Raw genomic sequence first — 17,704 nt, forward strand, 5'->3', positions numbered from 1 at the left:
ATGTCTCTTTGGTTTGAAAAGTCGTTCAACTTAGATGTAATCGATGCTATTTATTAGTAGGACCATGAATCGTGCTATTAATATCTTGCTTTTCTTTTCCGATCCTTTTGTTGCATACTTATATATTGCTTATGTATTGTCTGTGAATTGCTACTAACGTTTTGTTTGGCTAGTGCATAGAGATGTCGTCGTATGTCATGTACAAGGTAAGGTTCCCGGAGTCTATGACGACTGGGAGGAGTGTCGGAGACAGGTTCACCGTTTCAGCGGTAACAGTTACAAAGGATACACCAGTAGGGCGGAGGTGGAATCTAGATACGCGCGCTATCTAGCGGGAGAGAGGAGGGAGCGGAGGAGGAACCGGATGAAGACCAGTTTCATCGCGATGATGCTCATCGTGATGACCGCAGCTCTCTTCTATGTGATGGTAGTTTAGATGATCGATATCGACTTGTAATGTGAAGACAAACTCGCTACTCGCGGTCTCGAGACTTGTAATGTTCTATCTTTGTTCGGTCTTTTGAATTCGGAGACTAATATGATGAATTATATTCGGAGACTAATCTTCTATTGTATTCGATGAATCTGTTGTTGTTGTGTGGTACTGTCTATATTATGTCCAGTAATATATTTTGTAACCTGTGCAAATATCAGAAAAGAAAAGAAAATCCCTAATATTCATACTAGTGGCACACCACCAACTAGTGCGCCATTAGTAAGCCAGAGCACACTAGTGGCGCATCATCAACTAGTGCACCATTAGTAAGCCAGAGCACATGGGTAAATATGGCCCCCTGGGAGGCATACTAATGGCGCACCGTGGGATATACTAATGGCGCACTGCGTGGTGCGCCATTAGTATACCGGATACTAATGGCGCACCCGTGATGTGCTATTAGTAAAAAAATTCTAATGACGTGATGCTAGTGGCGCACCTGTAGTGCGCCATTAGTAGGCAAAACAGGTGCGCCACTAGCAGGCCTTTTCCTAGTAGTGCCAGGCCCAGGCTCAACACACTTAATAAATGGGCCGACATGTGATAGTTTAGGCCTAGCGTGCTACATGCTTTTCGGTCTTATGGGCTATTTCTTGGGCCTATATAAAGATAAATCAGGAAAAAAAAAGCAGTTCGTGTCGTGCCAGCACGCGCGCCTGGCCTCGTGACCTAGGCACGGCCCATGTGTGCTACAGGTTGGCATGACCCGTTTAACGACAGGGCTTGGCATGCTTTCTAACGGGCCAACACGCAAGGACCTGCCCAGTTGGCCAGGTTTGGACCGTAGTGTCTGCCAAAATGCTGGGCGAATCCTATTTAGCGCCACAGGCGCCGGTTATAGGCAATTTTGCAAACCGGCGCCTGCAGCACCGCCCGCTCGCTGTGCTTTGGGCCGGCCCAGTTTGCCTTCGTTTTGTCCTTTTAAAGAAACAAAAAAGGTGCTTCCCTGGGGATCGAACACGTGACCTAAATCTACGATAGGAAAAAGACACGGTTTATTCTCTTGCCTTTTAACCACTAGACCATCACAGTACATTTGATTGTTTTTTATTCTTTGCTTTCTTTTTATTCTCCTTGTCCAGGTTTTTCGAGTTCGCTACTGTTCTGGACAGTTTACTCGGTTTTTCATTTTCTTGTTTTTTGATTTCTTAAATGTGCGGATTATCTTTCCAAGTTCTCGATCCTTTTTCAGTTTGATGAATTTTTTTTTAATTTTGAGGAACTTTTTTCAAAGCCATGAACTTTTTTTCAAAATCGATAAACTTTTTTCAAAATCAATGAACTCTTTTTAAATTCGATGAACTTTTTAAAGTTTGTTGATTTTTTTTCAAAATCCATGAACTCTTTTCAAATTTGATGAACTTTTTTCAAAGCGATGAACTTTTTTTTCAAAATCGATGAACTCTTTTTAAATTCGGTGAACTTTCTTTTCAAATTTGATGAACTTTTTTAAAAATGATGAACTTTTTTCAAATTTGTGAACTATTTTTTCAAATTGCTAACCTTTTTTTAGATCTATTTTTCAAAAGTCAAAGGTCAAATGGTTTGAACGATTGACAGTTTTTGTTTTTGAGAAATTGACCGATCAACAGATGACTCGGCTTGCAAGCGACCGAAGGAACTGGGTTGCATTCGAGCGAAAGGAAACGGTCGAGCGAAGTTGTTTGTTGGACCGGCCCACGAGCTCCAGGCTGTGAGCGCCAGCTTACCTCGGAGGACGAGACAACAATCAACTCAAGGTTGAAAGACATGGATCGTTGCCAACACAATAACGAGGAGGCCTCGAGCATCACGATCTCGCCCGTTGTGCAAGCGCCATCTATTTATATCTATACCAATATAAAAAGACTCAAAAAAGTAGATTCAACTGATCTCGACCATCGAATTAAGTCAATTCAATGACCTAAATTGCTTCAATGGCGAGCGTTAAATGTGTTTAACATGCAATTAATATCATATCAAATATTATACTAATCACATGATTGACACACAAATATTAGCATATCTAATATCCGCGTACAATTAATATATTGTCTAAATATTAACATGTGTTGTACGTGCGCATTTACTAATGACATAAACATGACTCCACCAGAGCCGGCGCCAAGATTTAGGCATAGTAGGGGCAAAAGTACAAAAGACGTGCGGCAGACCACTATGTCACACATGCAGGTAAATGGGCTGGGCTTCTTTAGTTTTGGGGTTGATAAATATGGGCTAATGAAGATTACTTCGGGACATTAGCAAAAAAATATAGAACTTCCTCCTATTTTTTTTGACGGGAAAGTTTACTTTATATTAATCAAAAGATAGCAACATCGTCTGCTAAAAGATTTACAATAAAACCAGGCGGGTCATGAACCCATCGGGATGGATTATTAGCACGACCCCAACATGCTAACTCATAAGCTACATTATTCGACTCCCTAATACAATGCTCAATAGTAAACTTCCCGAAGTCTTCGAGATAACTGCGACATTCATCCAACACCGGCGCTGTCACCATGGAATAGCCTCCATTCAGTTTGAGTGCCTCCACCACTGTGATATTATCTGATCTTACTATCACATTATGGCACCCTGTTTCCTTTGCTAGCTTCATTCCTTCCAATATAGCCGCAGCTTCAGCTGTCTCTACATCGGGTACATAATCAAGTGTTGCTGTTGCTGCAGACATGAAATTTCCACGATTGTCCCGAATGACCACTCCACAAGATCCTGCATAATCTCCTTCTCTGAACGACGCATCGACGTTAATGACTATCTGACCAGCGAAAAACCCTGGCCAGATGTTCACTTTTGGTGTCATTTTTGTTTGTGCTCCACGGGCATAGTTCAGAGATAGGGGCCACTGCTACGGCCATTCGCGCTAGAGAGGCAATATCCTCACCCCGCACAAACTGTCTTCGTTGCCACCAAATATACCAATAGGATGTGGTAAACAACTCCGGTAGCTCAAGCACACCATTATATTGTCTTCGAAAATAGTCATCACAGAGAAAAAACTCTAAAGTTGGTGAACCCGCTCGATCCATTTGACAGGCAAAACTTATATCATCAGCAACACCCAGGGATCTCCACACTTCTTGCGATCTGGCGCATTTAAACAGCATATGCGCGAGATCTTCTGCTCCTTCTGAACAAAACGGACAGCCAGATATATTCCCCACATGACGGTTCATTAGCACACTACGACATGGTATTGTGTTATGTAGACATCTCCAGATGTAAATTTTTATTTTCACAGGCACTTTCAAGTTTCACAAAGTTTTCCAAACTTTATGCGGTGCCATAGCTGATCGGACCAAGCTGCTGTCCTCCGATGCATATCTCATCTCCCATTGTTTATAGTAAGCGAAGCGTACTGAAAAAATCCCACTCTTTGTTAGATGCCATGCCACATAGTCTTCAGTTTCCACATGAAATAATGGGATTTGCAAAATCCGTTCTGCGTCTACGTGCCAAAAGTTGTCCCGGACCAGTTGCTCATCCCATTCTCCCGTAGTTGGGTCTATGAGCTCGTTCACCATTGTGAGAACTCGGTTCCCACGGGCTGTAAGGATTTTCTTTGATGCACTGTTTGAAATCCAGCAATCATCCCATATGTTAATTTTGTTTCGTTACCCACTCTCCAAATATAGCCATGTTTGAAAGTTTGAATTCCGGACTAGATGCTCTGCCACACATAGGATGAACCCTTCTTTAACTGGCTGTTTAGTATATCTCCCATGGGGTAATACTTGGCTCGTAAAACTCGAGCACATAGAGAATCATAGTTGTCTATTAATCTCCAACACTGTTTCCCGAGCATCGCCAAGTTGAAACTCTGAATGTCCCCAAATCCCATACCTCCTCTCTCCTTTGGGATACACATCCTCCACCATGCAAACCAATGCATCTTACGCTGATCCTCCTCATCTCCCCACCAGAATTGCGACATTGCATCAGTGATTCCCTTACAAATTTTCTTTGGGAATTTGAATACACCCATCGCATAGGTTGGGATGGCTTGGGCCACCGCTTTCAACAAAGCCTCTTTCCCCCCAAAAGATAGAGTTCTCTCCTTCCAACCATTTACCAATGCTTGGATCCTTTCAATTAAGTATTTAAAACAGTCCACTCGGTCCACACCAATCATAGCTGGTAGGCCTAGGTATCTGTCTGAGATCGACTCAGTCATGATCTCCAGTATTTGGCATACATCAGCCTTCACTTCCACATTTGTATTAGGACTGAAAAAAAATAGAACACTTAGATTCAATAACCAGTTGACCGGACGCTGCACAATACTCATCCAAGATCGATTTCAACGTGTTAGCATTCTGGTTATCCGATCTCATGAGGATTAGAGAATCATCCGCAAAAAGCAGATGTGATATGGTTGGTGAATCTCTGCATACCTGCACTCCAATAAGGTTCCCCGCCTCTTCCTCATGAGCTATTAACGCTGACAGTCCCTCAGCACACAAAAGAAAAAGATAGGGGGAGAGGGGATCCCCCTGTCTCAAGCCTCTCGTTGGCAAAAAGGGGAGTGTTTCGTTGAAATTAAAACGTACCTTGTACTCAACCGTTGTCACACAAGACATGACCATCTGAATCCATTGGGCATGAAACCCTAACTTGGTGAGCATGGCCTCCAGGAACGTCCATTCCACTCTATCATATGCCTTATGCATATCAAGTTTTATTGCACAAGTGCCAACCTTTCCCTTCTTCCGTTTCTTCATCGTATGTAAGCATTCATACGCCACTATTACATTGTCATTGATGATGCGGCCCGACACAAACGCACTTTGGGTCTCGTTGATAATATCTGGGAGGAGAACCTTTAACCGCGCCGCAAGTATCTTTGAAATCACCTTATAGACCACATTGCACAAACTTATGGGTCTAAATTGGGTAACTTTTTCTGGGTTATCCACTTTCGGAATTAAGACAATAGTGGTAGAATTCCACCCCTCAGGTATAATGCCTATATTAACAGCCTCCAGGACCTCCTTGGTGAGATCACCTCCAAGCAAGTGCCAGAATTTTTTGTAGAAAATAGCGTGTAACCCATCCGGCCCTGGCGCTTTTAAGTCACCAATACTAAAAATAGCTTTCTTTACCTCCTCCTCTGTATACGGTGCAATGAGTGACTCATTCATATAATCCATAACCTTCCTCTTAACTTTATTGATAACATTCATATCTGGTACATTTACTTCAGCAGAAAAGAGGTGCTGAAAATACTCGCTAATCAGACTACTCATAGCTTCATTACTCTCTCTCCAAACACCCAAATCATCAATCAGGCGTTTTATATGGTTTCTCTTCTTTCTAACCGATGCAAAATTGTGAAAGAAATTGGTGTTGCGGTCTCCAAATTTGAGCCAGTTTGCTCGGCTGCGTTCAACCCAGTAAATCTCTTCCTTTTCCAAGTTTTCCTCTATCTCCATTAACAGAATTTGCTGCCTGTCTCCCGCCTCATCAGTGAGAGGGCCCGACCGCAACTTTTCCAACTCCTCCTTCAGTTCCTTCATGCGCCGTTGGGGTGCCTTCAAAATCGAGCGATCCCACTCATGCAAAGTGGAATGGACACTCGCTGTTCGTTCTGCAATTGGTGATGTCGGGTCTGAACGTTCCCACGCATCGGATACCACTTGCATAATATTATCCTCTTGCAACCACCTTGACTCAAAGCACTTCCGATGGGTTTGAGAAACTACCTGCCCATCCCCCTCGGTGTCAATGAAGATGGGTCTGTGATCCGACTTTATATGAGCAGTGTTAGTGACTTTTGTGTTTGGGAATAAACCATGAAACTGGCCATTACATACCGCTATGTCCAGTCGTTCCCTAAGCCTCCCCCTCCTCCAAGTGTAAAGATCACCGCTGCATCCCATATCCTCCATCTCACAATCAACAAGAGCATCTCGAAAGTTCTGCATCATGTGCACTGGCCTCGCCGCTCCACCCTCTTTTTCATGGGAATACAAAATTTCATTAAAATCACCAGCTATCATCCATGGAAGATTAATTCGCTGGTATAGATGACGCAAGCACGACCACGACAAATGATTGTCTTCCCACTTCGGCTCCCCGTAGAAGCCCGTAAACCTCCAGACCTCATCTGTACCATCTCCCACCGTAACATCTATGAAGTTTTTATCTTTATCTCTCAACTGTATTGCCACAGGTCTCCTCCAAAAAAGAAGCAGCCCCCCACTTGCTCCATTACTCTCATGCACTTCCATACAATCCATTTTTAATTTCCTCCGTAGTTTCCCTACCTTAGCTTTGTTCAGATGCGTCTCAGATAGGAAGACGACATCCGGCCCCCACTGCTTCTGGACATCCAGAAGAGCTCTTTCTGCCGCAGCACTGGCCATGCCACGGCAGTTCCAGCATATGAGTTTCATTGCGCCCGGCGATCACCCACGAAGGGAGTCGCCGATATGTTGCTGGTCGTACTGTTCTCTGTTGATCTCAGTCTCTTTGGGTCATGAATTTTCTATGGGGTACTCATCGTACTTTTGTCCACAGAATCCACATTGCTAATATTCTCCAGAAGATGATTTGTTCTGAAACATAACCTGGCGGCAGAGTTGTACCTGAGCCACTCGGGCCACCCGTATGCATTGACGGGCCATTGATATTGCCATCCTGTCCTATCAGTCTCTTGCGCGCGGAAGGGACTATTGCAGTTGCACTAGCACCATCAGTTCCATCAAGGTCCATCTCCAACTCTTCCTCTTGGTTTGGATCTCCCGCATTTCCTCTACCACTTCCGCGACCACCTCCTCTTCCAGCTGACCCCCCTCGACCACTTATGTTATTCCCTCTCCCTACTGGGCCATCAAAGTCAACGAGAAGCCATTCGCCCCATTCACAGCTCTCAGGGTTGTGTATTCCATCACCACACTCCGTCACAACATGCCCTATCAATCCACAGAAGTAACAAAAATCAGGGATTTTCTCATACTCAACTGGATATCTCTTTCTTTCCCTGAGCGTCAGTGGCACAAACCTAACCAGGGGTGTATCAAGCATCACAAACACCCTAGAACTTCCTCCTATTTAAATTAATCATCATTGCTTTTACAACTTTAATAGTAGAGTACTAAAACAATGACAATTAATATGAATCATATGAAGTAGTAAGAACAAACCGGTGAAAATTGTCGTATGTTCACAAAATGCCTCCATGCCACACAGTATCGCCGTGAGCAATGTCGTTGTGGCATGACTCAGCAGTGTCAGTAGCACCTAAGGCTCTGAGAGTGAAGCACAATAAAGTGTATCATAATTAGTTAAGTCGCACTCCGGTACACTTTATCCACAAAAAATAAAAACATTCCACTACACGCTTTTCGCGCGTACAAGACGTGTGTGTCCAATTGATGGCAAGAAGTTGGAGCTATTTCCAATAGATGATATACTTCATGTCATCAAATTATGGTTGAAGTAAAATATAGTACATCACTAAAAAAATGCCTTTTACATCGAAAATTCGCTTCTGAGCATGAACTCAGATGGACACGAAATCTGCTCTTTCCATTCGCCTCGAGATGCTTGCCCTAGGTCGTATTTCCCGCAGTACAAGTGCACGTATTGGTGTGAAAATCTTACCCGGCCCGCGCATTTACTGCTGCTGGCTAACGATACGATCGTCCAGGTCCAGATCCTCACCTGACGGAGCCTCCTGTTTCAATAGGCTTCATGGACGGGAACTCATGACGGCGCCCCCAAACGGTCACCTACCTCTCCATAAAATGTACAAACGGCCGCTAGGAGCGCGAAGCCACCAAAGACTGCCAGAGACGTGCACACTGATTGCTCAATGGCTTGCTCCTCACAAGTCACAAGTAATGGCAGACTCTCAAAATTTTCTTCTTTTTTTGTGAGGAATGTCAGCTGTCAGTTTTTTTTGGCAAGGAATGGCAGCTCTCAGCTTGCCGATAGCTACAACAAACCGCAAGGTTAAGGTTTTAGTTCTTGGTGTTATGATGGTCGATAGGCCGAGAGACCGTGGGCGGCGCCTCCACGATTCGGAGCTCCCCGCCGGATCTGGACGGGCGCATGAAGAACCACTTGCTGCCGTTGGACTTGTCCATCATGGCGGTCAGTGATGAACGTGTGCGGAGGAGAGGAGATGCGGTGGTGGGTAGGGCATTGCCGCCACCCGGGTAGACGGACCCGTGCCGTTTCAATGCAGACGCAGTGGCCGGAGTCTTCCCTGTGGCCGTGTTGCGTGAATGCCGAAGTGGTCAGCCCTCCGGTCATGTCCGTCTGGCCGGCATCAATGAGGGTAGCCGGCCGTTTGGTAGCACCCTCTTTTATCGGCCTGAATGCGAGTGGAGGGTTCGGCAGGTTTCGGGAGCGACCCGTCGGCGGAATCAGCCGATGATGCTTGTCTACTTTTCACTTACAGAAAGACACAAACTAGTACAGTGTATGTATAGCTGATGATTACTAGCCACGTAAAAAAGACACATGATTCAGTAAACTCAACGTTTTGCTTGATTTCTTGTTCATTGAGAAAGACACATGATTCAGTAAACTCAACGTTTTGCTTGATTTCTTGCTCATTGAGAAAGACACAAGATTCAGAAAGTGTACATAAGACACAAGACCCAAGAATCAGTGTACAGTGAAGAGAACCCTCAAAATTCTGAAGCATGATGTCCATTCAGTAAACTCAACATTTAGTAAACATGAAGCCCATTCAGTAAACTCAACAGGATTACAAATTACTGCTTGGTTTCTTGCTTCCTGCAGTTTTGCTTGGAAGACTTTGCCCGGCACAAAACGGAAATAAGTTAATTGTGAGATGGATAAGAACTGATGCACTGGCAGATGGTCATTGGCATAATCAAAAATATAGTAGACAGATGGCCATGCTTACATATTTGAATCCAGTTGGTAAATAATTACTTGTGCAAACCAATTCGAGCATGAGGTTTGGAGATCGTTCCGCTTCCAGGATGTGGATTCAGTGATAATTATGTAGTTGGAAATCACCATATGAATGCTCGACTATACTATGTGTTCACAAAAGGCAGTTTAGTTAGCAGAAGAGTTTTGAATAAAGAGTATTTTGCAATGAAATGATGAAAGAGCATGCTGTCAAGTTGTCCCTCCGCAAACAATCAGCAAAGTTTAAAGCCTGATCAGCTGTACAAATCTTCAATTGTTTTTTGAATGGAGTGAAATGAGAGGAACTTTATGACAAGTACCCCCAACATGATTGTATGCTTTTAGGACTAATTAACTAGGCCCTATCAAAAGAATCTGAACAATGCCCGAAAAAAGAATTCAAAGGTTCTCACTGGACTCAAAATACCAGCACCCTGGTTCTCACTGGATTCAAAGGTACAGTTCTCACAAACCACCAATACTGCTTGTTGATTTTTCTAAGACGTGTATGTGCAACACCATTTGTTTCTATAAAACAAGTTTGTCAAGAATAATATCATTCGACCATTGAACTATCACATAAACAAGGTTGTTTTCTGAAAACTGACACTATATAGGCAATTCACACTCCAGAAGTTAAGACTAATTATTAAGTATGTAGTAGTACTTGAAAAAAAAATATGTATATGCTAAAGAATATATATATCCTCGTTGTGGACATAACGCCACCGCCTCCCCCGACCATATCATCGGGGCCACCAAGTAGGTGTGCACAGTCCCGGGTAACTCAGTCTTGATTGCAATTCCATGGCTCTCACTTGATCTGCAATTTGCACATGGAACAACATAGTTATTTGTATGTACAATTCACATATTAGCCGTAATATGTGCTGCTCAGAGAGCGATGTACATATCTGTCAGTATTGTCTGCAAGTGTATACCCCTCATCATGTTAATGAATTCAGAGAACACCCATTGGAAGTTCTCACTTGCTCGTCACGCACCCAGACACCAGCTAGAATTACGCTCTGGAAGTGATTGTTCACTCCAACAAACAACCCAAAGGGCATGTCATAGAGATTAATTAGTCCGATACGTTGTGTCAAATGTGATGACATCACCAAAGAATTTGTACTGCAGCTTGTTGTTTTCATTTGTCCACAAGGGTCGTTGCGCTGTATCTCTTTAAACACAGCAAGGGTCTTGTTCACATCATCGGCAGCCTGGTCTCGACTTATCCTGCCACACAGATTCGGGAGAAGACCGCTTTGTCAAAGGCACATTCTGAGATGAACAGGAGAAGCTGACAACTATGATGTACACCTTGTTGAGGTTCACATTGTTCCCCCTAAGCTGCTTCACTAAGTCTTTTGTCTACATATCTATGTGCTTGTAGGACGGCCAATGAACCTTTTCACCGCAAGTAAGGTACATTGAATGGTTGTGGCTTGACCGGTGTTCAGCTATCAACCATCCATTGTGAGCAGCTCTAAGAAGTCTGATCATTGAAGGGCACTCGCACCGGCAAGACCAGCTATTCTGCTGCTCAGGATTTCCCTACAAATGAAAGTTACTTTTTGTTCAGCTTAGAAGTGAAATTCAGTGCAAGCAATAAAAAAAACTTTGGTTTCATGATTTTTTTGGTTTAAATGCTAACCGAGGATCCATAGACGATCTCCTGCATACAATTTGTCCGCTCGACATTCAGACAACAGTTGCCATATCTTATACAACTTATAGAAATCGTAGGCTTCCCTAGGGAGTCAAAACTCATCCCAATCTCTGGTTTCTCTACATTGTCCGATTTGTTTCTTCCAGTGGAGTGACTCTACCAGGGGCAGAGTGCCCTATCCGGAGGTGCACGGCCAATTCTCAACCTGAAATCATATTCAGATGTTTTAATTGCTGAATTCGTCTTTCATATACCAGGGTATATCAGTCAATGAATGACATGATCCACCTACAAACACAATCTATGCTAATTGTACACACGGATTACCACAAAAATTAGGAGTGCAGACTGCAGCCAGCTGACACTAGTAATCATAGCCCCATGCATCCATTGACATACACAGAAAATATGTGACATTAGTTGCAAAAATCAAAACCATCTCGTCATAAAGAACACTAATTTCATTTGTACCTTCTGGTCCACCCCGGCACCTCTGGGTTCACCTTGCCGGTCGATTCCACGGACTGTGTTAGTGATTCTTTCTTCTAGCCGCCGGAATTCATGTGCTCAACAACACCGCCGAAGTGTCCAACCACAACCGTGCACAGGGAGTCGACCCTCACCACCAAAGGATCTGGCTGCTCAACGTCCGCAATGACCTCTCTGAATGGAAACCTACAGCATGATCAACAAATCAAAGGCCAGTCATCGCCATAGTCCGCTCGCACATCTGCAGGGAGCAGGACGAAAGGAACTGAAGAATACGGCTGAGCAATTACCTGTCAACCAGATCCAGTAGAAACTCGAGTGAGTTGTCGGGCAGGGCAGCAGCTCCTCCCATATTGCTCGCCGCCGCCATTTTTTCGCCCTCCGCCGACGAGCTCGGGAGGGCCGGGGGAGGGAATAGAGAAAGGTTGAACTGACTACAGGGCACCCGTGGCTGCACCGTTTTTGGAGCTAACGGCGTGTACGCAATTCTGATCCACAGCACAGATTTCGCCAACGGACGCGAGCCACGACTCGACTCGTCGCCGTCACTTTGCTCTAAAAACGCGGCCCATGATTTTTTTAGGCAATCTCGCGAAGCTTTTTATTCAAACCGTCACAATGTTTACAGGGATGAAAGAAATGCCCTCGGTCTGGCCTAACCAAACATGGCGGACAGGCCCTAATTTTAATACATGCTTCGCTAGATTGTGAGCATCCACATTGGAGCTCCTAGACTCATGAACTATATTACAAGAAGAAAAAGAAGTAGTTGTCATCTTGATCTCTTGAACAATAGCTCCATAGCTCGACCCGCTTCCCGTTTGGACTTCTGTGACCACACCTTTGCAATCTGATGCTAAATGTATATGATGAAGATTCATATCTTGTGCTAATGCAAGTCCATCCCTGATCGCCAAAGCCTCCAGAGTGGCTGGGTCACGATGGTTCGGAAACACATAAGCTAAAGCGCCCAAAAAAATACCTTCAAAATTCCTGCATATTGTACCCACAGAGCCATGATTTCTTCCTCTTGTCAATCCAGCATCAACATTGATTTTGACATAATGCTCAGGAGGTGCTATCCATTCCGTCCTCCTTTGGACCGCACTCGTGTAGTGCTCTTTGACATGTGATAATGCTTTGATCTCCGATAGATATGTATTCACAAAAGCATTAATAGCAAACGGGCTTTTGAAAATATCCTCATAAATCACCTTTCGTCTTGCTCCCCAAATGGCCCAAAGTGTTGTCACCATCCTCACAAAATCCTCTGAAGATAGAGATTTCCCCATGGCAAGAATCCAATCTTTGGCTCCTTCATGCTGATTCAAGCTGATTTGATCAACTATTTGTTCCGATGACAGTGCCCATGTACTCCGGGACATAGCACATTCCAGCAGCGCGTGTTTCCACGAATCATGAGCACCACATAGAGTACAAGTTGCTGACGTGGCCATATTTCTACGATGTAGAACTTCTCCCGAGGGGATCGAGCTTTTCGCCAATCTCCAAAGAAATACCTTAAGCTTAGGTGGGACCTGCATTTTCCATAATGTTTTCCACTCGCTCCCCTCTGCTCGTACATCTGAAGTGCCCTCGCGGCCCTCAAGCCAAGCTTCCCTGTTAAGTTTCGTCCGTACAAGCATACGATAACATGATCTGACAGAAAAATTGCCCCTAGACTCCTCACTCCATGCCCAAAAATCTGACACTCGTCGCGTGCATAATGGTATCTGTAGGATTGCCTCCGCATCAAAAGGAGTAAACATTGACCGAACAAGCTGCGTTCTCCATGAAGCTGTGGTGTTCTCTATGAGCTCTGCAACACGACGTGGTGGATCCGGCACCAGAGACGTGATTGGTCTCTTAAAACTCTCTCTAGGGATCCAGTTCTCAGCCCATATATCTGTTTCTTCTCCGTCCCCAATCCGGCGAATGATCCCTTGTGCCAACACGTCACGTCCATCCAAAATTCCTCTCCAAATCTGTGAGGGCCCTGAACCCAACTGAGCTTCCAAAAGTGATCGGTCTGGGAAATAGACAGCTTTCAAAATCTTAGCACTCAATGATTCCGGGTCTTCCAATATCCTCCATGCTTGCCGAGCTAATAGGCTCAAGTTAAACAGCTCCAGGTCTCGAAAGCCCATGCCTCCCATGTATTTTGGCATTGTCATCGTATCCCAAGCCACCCATGCCGGTTTTCTCTGTCCTCTCTTGCTCCCCCATCAAAACTGTCGAATGATGGATGTGACACTCTCACACAGTCCTCTTGGGAGCCTGAAGCATGACATAGAGAACACTGGTATTGCTTGAGCCACTGATTTTATAAGAACCTCTTTGCCCGCTGCAGATAGTAATTTTCCCATCCAGCCTTTAACTTTTTCCCAAACTCTGTCTCTCAGATACTTGAACGTGCCATTCTTTGAGTGTCCCACTTCTGTGGGCATGCCAAGATAACGATCACTAAGTGATTCATTATGCACCTGAAGCTTGTTCTTCACCCCATCTCTCAAAGTTTGAGGACATCCTTTGCTAAAAAATATGGATGACTTTGCATTATTCACTTTCTGGCCAGATGCCCCACAATAAGTATCCAGTAGGTTTGATACCTTCTCTGCACCCTCAACACTAGCCTTGAATAGCAACATGCTGTCATCCGCGAACAGGAGATGGTTAACGGCTGGTGCCGTGGGTGCCACCTTAATACCTGCCAACAAAGACGACTGAGAACTGGATTTCAGGAGGCACGAAAGGCCCTCTGCTGCAATCAAGAAAAGGTAAGGGGAGATTGGATCTCCCTGCCGAAGTCCTCTGGATGGTTTGAAACTCTCAAGCTTCTCCCCATTAAATAAAACTGAAAAAGATAAACTGGAGATCATAGACATGGTTGTATCAATCCACCTCTGTGCAAAGCCCAATTTGCCCATGGTGGCTCTCAAGTAGTCCCACTCCAACCTGTCGTAAGCTTTCATCATATCCAGTTTGAGGGCACAAAAACTATTATTCTTTGACCTTTTTCGCTTCATAAAATGCAAACACTCATAAGCACAAATTATGTTGTCTGTTATCAACCTTCCTGGCACAAAAGCTGACTGCTCATGAGATATAATTTCTGGGAGTACTTGCTTCAATCTGTTAGCCACTACCTTTGATGCTATTTTATAGAGGACGTTGCATAAACTTATTGTTCTGAATTGAGAGAGAAGGGTTTGGTTGTTCACCTTTGGTATGAGCACTAGGATAGTCTCATTAATGCATTCGGGGCTCTCCTCTCCTCTCACAATCCTCAATACAATGTTTGTAACTTCATCACCGCACACATCCCAGTGTTTTTGATAAAACTGTGCAGGAAAACCGTCAGGTCCGGGAGCCTTTGTTGGAAACATTTGGAAGAGTGCCGATTTGACCTCTTCCCTTGTATAAGGAGCACATAGGTCATTGTTCATCGCTGCTGTAACCTTGAGTGGGATATGCTGTAGAACCTCCTCAACTCCGTGGACTCCTTCAGACGTATAAAGATTCTGGTAGAACTCATTAACCATCGTCCTTAACTCGGCGGGGTCATTTACTAGCACTCCCAACGCATTCTCCAAGGCCCGGATCATGTTCTTCTTTCTCCTTAAGCTAGCACGGAGATGGAAAAAATTTGTATTCCGGTCCCCCGAAGATAGCCACTCTATGTGTGCCCGTTGTCTCCACATAATCTCCTCCCGATGATAAAGCTCAACTAACCTCTCATTAATCTTGAGCTCAATGTGTGTCGGTGCCAGCCGAAGAGGATCGCTCCGCAACTCCTCCAGTTTTTGTTTCAGCTCCTTTATTTCTTTCCTCACGCTCCCAAAGGACTTCCTACTCCACGTAGTTATCCCTCTCGCCACCCTTGCGAGTTTCTCTTGAAGCTGCTGGACAGTCTCGATCGGGCCCCCTCCTTCCCATTCTGAACTCACAACTCCTCCAAACAATTCATGTTTCTCCCACATGGCTTCATACCAGAACGTTCTTGTTGGTTTGGAATCATCAGAACTCCCAAAATCTAAAAAGATTGGCCCATGATCTGAAGTTGCTGATGTGTGATGTTCAAGGCTCGCCAAAGGAAACCGTGTCATCCATTGCTGGTTGACCAATGCTCTATCCAACCTGCATCTGGTAAATGTACCTCCAGACACCTTCTTCTCAAAAGTCCAAAATCTCCCTTCATATCCAATATCCATCAACATGTAAACGTCAGTAGCCTCACGAAAGGCTTGGATTTGTGCATTGCTTCGTTGTCCAACCCCAACGTGTTCGTCCGGACGTAAAACCTCGTTGAAATCTCCCATGCATAACCACGACAGCGAGCTCAAAGTACTTATATTTTTTAAAACTGTCCACGTTTGATGCCGCAAGTGGGTTTGGGCCTCACCATAGACACATGTCAATCTCCATACATCACATCCCGGTTTCTCCACAGACACGTCAAGATGGTAGCAAGAATAACCCAAAACCTCAATCTTTATTTCATTATTCCAAAACAGCCCCAAACCACCACTTCTACCTTGACTACTAACTGCATAAGATTTGTCATAACCCAAAGTACTTGCTAAAGATTCTACCCTCGATCCTTCTATCTGTGTTTCAACAATACAAAGGAGGGCAGGGGCAAACTTCCTCGCGAATTCGCGAAGTTCTTGGACTGTCGCGGCGTTGCCCACACCACGGCAATTCCAGCATAGGGCACTCATTGGGACGGGCGGCGCTCCTAGATGGAGCCCGCCAAATTCTTCACTAGACTATTTTGAGCATCTCTATCTCCATCTTCCATCCTGGTGCGCTTCTGTTCCCTAACTGGTATTGGGCTAACCACGTTGGTACCACTTGGAACGATGGCCAGCTCATTCCCCCGATGAACTTGAGCCTGCTCTGGCCCCGGAGAGTAAGCACGAAGGTCATGGTCTGATCGGTTCCCTCTCTTCCTGTTTAGGTCATCTGTTATCATATCATCGTTTGTATCCTCTGGATCATACTCCCGGCCATGCATATTGGTCGCATTGGATTGCTTTCCTGCATCTCGGTTCCCCGATATGCCCCCTCTGCGTCCTCCGCGGCGTCCACGTCCCCCACCGGGGCCTCGTCCAGCCCGCATTGTCCAAGAAGCACGGAGGTCGCTGAAAACTAAAGCAGATTTTGGGTGGATTCCATCCCCATGCTCCTTGAATACATGACCCAAACGTCCGCACACCGCACACCAATCCGGGAGGCGCTCATATTTTACCCTATAGATCCGCCTCTCTTTGTTCCTGATAAGTGACACTGCATTCTTGAGGGGATTGTAGACATTGATCTTAACCCAGACACGAAAGAAGTTGCCCACAAAATCATACGATGATCTCTCAACATGAAGTACTTCTCCAACCTTAGCAGCCAAAGAAGGCACCAAGTGTGCAAATAGCTCTGGAACATCATGGAGCTGAATCCAAATATCTATGGTGTCAAGCTTGACTCTGGTCGGCTGGGTTATTCCATCATACGGAGTAATAACGACGGCGTGCCCTCTGAAATTCCAGGGCCCCTCTTGCATGACTCTTTCCCAGTCTCCCAAACAGCTAAATTGCAAGGTATACAGATTAGCTTCAAGTGGTCTGAAATTCACTGGCTGCGCCAGATCCCATGCCGATCTCATGTTTCTGAAAAACCATGTTTGACTATACGGTTTGTCGATGTGAACTCGAGCCACTGCCCTCCACCTTGCGGCTTCCTGCGGGACTTCAGACTCATCTACAACCACATCATCCATGTCGTCCTCCTGGAGCCCTAGCTCCTCCATCATCCTCTCCAGATCCATCGCGGTTGTAGGGCTAGCGGCCGCAGCCGACGTGCCCCCAGCTTCCGCAGACATCTTGCAACTCTTACCCGATCTTTTTCAGAGCACCGGGTATACCTATGGGGAAACCCTAGCCCGGGCCGATTGCAACGGGGAGGACACAGCCAAGGCCGGGCAGCGTTCCGAGGAACACCCCTGGATCAGCCCGAACCAGTCTCCTGGAGCAGATCGGCGGGAGGGAACAAGCGATCTCAACGGTGGCTAGAATCGCCGCCGAGAGAAAAAAAACCCTAGCGTGAGGGAAAAACACTAATGGACACTTGCGCTCGAGTGCCATCCATAGTTTTGA

General features: G+C 45.2%; 1 long non-coding RNA gene across 1 annotated transcript; it reads right to left on the reverse strand.

Moving 5' to 3' along the window:
* Nucleotides 1-9,844: 9,844 nt before the first annotated feature.
* On the reverse strand, nt 9,845-11,735 carry LOC119273729. The gene is made up of 3 exons (XR_005134952.1): nt 11,394-11,735; nt 11,052-11,271; nt 9,845-10,951 (listed from the first exon to the last, which is right to left on the reverse strand). It is a non-coding gene; the product is annotated as an uncharacterized LOC119273729 (long non-coding RNA).
* Nucleotides 11,736-17,704: the final 5,969 nt, after the last annotated feature.

The sequence above is a fragment of the Triticum dicoccoides genome, chromosome 3A (genome assembly GCF_002162155.2).
Source record: "Triticum dicoccoides isolate Atlit2015 ecotype Zavitan chromosome 3A, WEW_v2.0, whole genome shotgun sequence".
Lineage (NCBI taxonomy): Eukaryota > Viridiplantae > Streptophyta > Magnoliopsida > Poales > Poaceae > Triticum > Triticum dicoccoides.